We start from the raw sequence: 5133 nt of genomic DNA on the forward strand, positions 1-5133 counted from the left end.
TACTACGTACCAGACACTGTGCTAAGCATGTACATACATTTCATTTAATTCTGACAACAAATCTATAAGATAGGGACATATGGTCAATTTTTAATAGCTGTGGCATCTTGAATACCATCTTATTCTTTCAACCAGTGTTTTAAGCCATCCTTATAAACACCAGTTATGGCAAGCTGATGTGCGGTTATGCATCCAGAGAATACAGGATTACACACTTATTTGTTAAGTTATTTGTTAACAGGCTGATGCATGTGAGTTTTGTTTTATATCTTTAGTGTCTCCATCTCATTAACGCTTCCAGTTCTTAGTGGGCTGAGAAAACAGAAAACCTAATTAATAGTACTTTGTGCAGAGGAAGAGTATGGTGTTTTTGAATAAGAGCAGAAGAAACCCTGCCACACGGACATCACAGGATGTCACATTTAGTTTTGTTACTCAGAGGCATTTTTGGCTTTAGGTCCGGCTGTTTAGTTGTTTCCACATAATTTGGTTTAGTAATGCTTTAAAAAGTGGAGGGATCAACACCAAATGCTGGCAAGGATGTGGAGCCACAGGAAGTCTCCTTCATTGCTGGTGAGAATGCAAAATGGTGCAGCCACTTTAGAAGACAGTTTGATGGCTTCTTACAGAACTAAGCATACCCTTGCCATATGATCCAGCAACCACACTCCTTGGTATTTACCCAAATGGATTGAAAACTTACGTCCCCACAAAAACCTGCACATGGATGTTTATAGCAGCTTCCTTCATCATTGGCAAAACTTGGAAGCAACCAAGATGTCCTTCAGGAGGTGAATGGATAAATAAACTGTAGTACATCCAGACAATGGACTATTAGTCAATGCTAAAAAAAAAAAAAAGCTATGAAGCCATGAAAAGACACGGAGGAAACTTAAATGCATTTTACTAAGTGAAAGAAGCTAATCTGAAAAGGTTCCATATTGCATGCTTCTGACTATGATATTCTGGAAAAGGAAAACCATGGTGACAGTAAAAAAATCAGTGGTTGCCAGGGGTTGGGGGGATGGAGGGATGAGTAGGTGGAAGAGAGGATTTTTGGGCAATGAAACTACTCTGTATGCTACTATCATGCTGGATACATGTCATTACACATTTGTCCAAACCCATAGAATGTACACCACCAAGGGGGAAGCCTAATGTAAACCATGGACTTTGGGTGCTAATGGCGTGTCAATGTAGTCATTGTAGTAACTGTCATTGTAGTCATTGTAATGATGTGTCAATGTAGATTCATCAGTTGTCACAAATGGAGCACTGTGGTGCTGACAGTGGGGGATGCTGCGCGTGTGTGCGGGTATGTGATTATGTGAGAACTCTCTGTGATTTCTGTTCAGTTTTGCTGTGAACCTATAACTGCTCCAAAAAATAAAGTCTATTTTTTTTTTAAAGTGGAAGGACTAGAGAACGGCTTGCTCATGGGTGCCCAAGGATTGTGCTCACTGGGTTCCAGTATGACATGCAAGTTGTTTTCCTACTAGGCTATCAGTTGCTCAAGTTTATTAATTGTTTTCTCTGCTTTGTTTCCACAACACCTCTAAATAAATGGCAGTTCATGTACTAAGGGATTAATAAATTCTCTTTTAAATGAGATGAAGAGAAAATACGCTTAATGCTTCACATAATAAATACGTACTTCCACCCACATAAACAGCATAATAGCCTTAACGTCAACAGAAAAACTATTACTGATGGGGTTTCTGGAGACTCTGGAGCCTGGCACAGCCTCAGACTTGAGGAGGGGTTGGGTTGGGAGGCCTGGCCAGGGGCTAGAAGAGTAGCTGAGTTTTGGGAAAGCTTAGCTCCCTCCTTGACTCAATCCTGAAGTTCTCTATGTGTCCCCAGGGGTCAGCCCTTGTCACCACCTGCTGGATTTACAATGCGCCGCACGGAGCAGGGCTGTCTGCTGGGCAAGGAACTTACCCTGCAAGCCTCAGTTTCCTCACCTGTAAAAAGGGGATGAGGATATTGTTGGGTATTGTGGGCATTACATGAGATCATGTCTGTAGAGTGCTTGGCAGAGCAATTGGCTAACGTCTGTGTCAATTAATGGAAAATATCTATTCTTAATATTAAGCCTTATTAGACATTACATGGTAATAATAAAGTGTTGGAGATGGGATTAGGGAGCTCAAGAGATGGCAGCGCCTGGTGAACTGCTCTTCTCCTCACCCTACCTTCTTTCTACTCAATGTACTATTGGCACATATTCAGATGGTGAACGTGTTGACTTCCAAGACCTCTGTCTTCCTTCTTTTCTTCTTTCCTTTTTCTATCCCTCCCTTCTTCCCTCTTTATTTCACTTCTGCCTCCCTCCTTCTTTTTCACTCTCCCTTTCCATTTATTATTTTTAAACTGAATTAATTTTGTCCCTTGCTATTCTTGGCCAGCTAACTAAGGCTCTTTGTATCGGGATCTTCTTGCCAAAGCCATATTAAGCTCACTAGGTTGCTATACTTAGACCAGCCTGTTTCTGCATGCTCTTGGAAGGCCTGCAACATCACAAACAAGAAAGGTACGAGGTCAAAGGATTCTTGTTCAGAGCAAAGGGGGCTGTTGTACACAGAGCTTCCCAGAAGGAAGGCTGAGCCTGACAGGAACAAGATCTGAGGCCTCCGGCATAATCTATAACAGAGCAGTTAATACCCCACTCCCTGCCAACTCAATGCCACTGCCAATCTCAGAAGCCATTTTTCAAATTGCTTCTTGGCCAGCTCAGCATAATGACTACATGACAGCTTTACTTTGAGAGGACAATAGAAAAAGGCGGTTTCCCAGAGAGGTAGGTAGTTTCGTTGCTTCCTTTAATTCTCTCCAAAGCATGGTGTGGAATTTATGTGATGACTTGTGGCCAAATAGGACTAAGACCCAAAAAAGACACAAGAGGGGAGAGGAGATACACAGTGGCCCTTATAATGAGACAAATGAATGAGGGTTTAAAAGGCGGAGAATGGATTGAATTCTAGTTCTGCCTCCTGCTCACCGGGGCAGATTATTGTGCCTCTGTTTCTTCCTGTGTATGATGCGGATAATGATAAACTGGGGGGAAGTCTAAGGTGGCTTTTGTAAAGCATCTGTCAGGTGGCCTGCCATACAGCAGGTGCTGAAAGACCCTGGCCAGGTAGGTTTGTGAGTCTCCGTTCTTCATGTCTAAAACAGAAAGAGACTATAATGCCCCAAGTTAAACGAGACCTCCAGCAAATTGTCAGTACTGCCTGAGTGGGTATTCCCTCTTACCCCCACTCCAAACCGCCACGTTGCAGATTATAGTTTCCAAACATGGACACAACTGTATCTCCCATTGCACACACTCTCCTAGAACCTTGCCTCTCCCCTGTTGAGCGGTGGGATCTAATTCCTCTCCCTCTGAATCTGGGTGGGCTTGGAATACGCTTGGAGCCAGGGTGGCAGAAGTAATTCTGTGGGAGTGCAGAGGCTAGGTCATAAAAGGCAAGGCAGCTTCTCCCTTACTAGTTGGACCACTTGCTCTTGAAGCCTCCAGCTGGCAGGGAAGCAGTGGACTTCACTGAGGCCGCCACGCCATGAGGGAGCCCAACCTAGCCCGTGTGGAGAGCCCATAAAGAGAGTTACAGATGCTCCAACCCCACCCCCCACAGTCACTGTCTGACTGCAACCTCATCAGAGTTGGGAACCAGAATCACCCAGGTGAGCCCTTCCTGAATTCCTGATCCATGTCAATGAAATGTAAATGTTGAACACGCAACAAAACCTAATCGGAAGAGAAAGAGCGCCTCCATTATGCTCTCCTAGAGCACAGTAACATAGGGCTCAGAGCTCAGGTCCTGGAATTAGGGAGGACCAGGGTTTAAATTAACCCTATTACTTTAGCTGTGGGACCTTTAGTAAGTCCACATGTCTAAAAAGGTGATAAAAATAATGCCTAGGTCATAGAATTATTGTGGGATAAATGAAATGGTCCAGGTTAAGTACTTAGCGTCAAAACTGGAACAGAGTAGACTTGTAGCCAGTAGAGTCAGGGCACAAACCCAGGAGAGTCTGGCTCCCACGTTTGTGCTTTTAGAGGAATTTTCTAATTATTATAATTATTTTTTAAAGTCTCACTACTTTTGATTTTGTTTTTTTCCCAAGTCATTAATTCATCACTCATTCAAAAATGAAAAATTTGTTTTTCCCTGTCTTTTTTATCCCTCTTTACAGAACCTAATGCAGTAAGCATGAACTGATGTGAGAATCACAAGGCAACCCGTGTCATCACAGAAAAGAACAGCAGGACTAGTTATCTTTCTGCAGGTTATACTTGGGAAGCCGGAGTGAGGGGTTGGGTTATATAGAATATCTTATCTAAATAGTGCAGCAGAAAGAGCCACAGTCAGCATCCAGTCAGAAAGAGCTTAGCTGGCCATGTGCTAGTTTATGACATTCTTTCCTTTATTTAAAAGTTGGAAATATTACAAAATTAATGATCTAGTTACTGCCATTAAAAATCCACCAGCATAGGGGCTGGCCCCGTGGCTGAGTGGTTGGGTTTGCGCACTCCGCTGCAGGTGGCCCAGTGCTTCATCGGTTCGAATCCTGGGCGCGGACATGGCACTGCTCATCGGGCCACGCTGGGGCGGCTTCCCACATGCCACAGCTAGAAGGACCCACAACAGAGAATATACAACTATGTACCGCGGGGCTTTGGGGAGAAAAAGGAAAAAAAAAATCCACCAGCATTACTGTATGTAAAGTCTTTCTAGACCTCTGAGCCCTCTACCGTGTTGGACAGCATGTTGCGATTCTTCTCTTGACTTCTACAACATCACCTACTCTAAGCTACTGTTTGAGAAACAAACGAATTCTACTTATTTCTTTTTCTTTTCCCCATTTACCTACTTCTTAAATGTTGGATTCTCTCCTAATCTCTCTCCTGGTCTTATGCCTCACTGAATGACCTCTCTTCTGATCTTTTAATCTACTTTTCTGGAGCCTTCCCCTTTATATCAATTGCAATTTCTCTAATTCACATTCTTAGCCTCTCTTCCTAGAACTGTCATAATAACCCAACTGGTGTCCCATTTGCAAATTGCTTGTCTCTCTGAGCTTTGTTTTCACACTGCCACCAAAATCATCTTCCTAAAGCCAGGCCACCAC

General features: G+C 43.3%; 1 long non-coding RNA gene across 1 annotated transcript; it reads left to right on the forward strand.

The window, feature by feature from the left end:
• Positions 1-2597: 2597 nt before the first annotated feature.
• Positions 2598-4585, forward strand: LOC124226944 (uncharacterized). Its single transcript, XR_006885405.1, has 3 exons — positions 2598-2800; positions 3514-3684; positions 4198-4585. It is a non-coding gene; the product is annotated as an uncharacterized LOC124226944 (long non-coding RNA).
• The last annotated feature ends 548 nt before the right edge of the window (positions 4586-5133 follow it).

Source organism: Equus quagga, chromosome 15 (genome assembly GCF_021613505.1).
Source record: "Equus quagga isolate Etosha38 chromosome 15, UCLA_HA_Equagga_1.0, whole genome shotgun sequence".
Classification (NCBI taxonomy): Eukaryota; Metazoa; Chordata; class Mammalia; order Perissodactyla; family Equidae; genus Equus; species Equus quagga.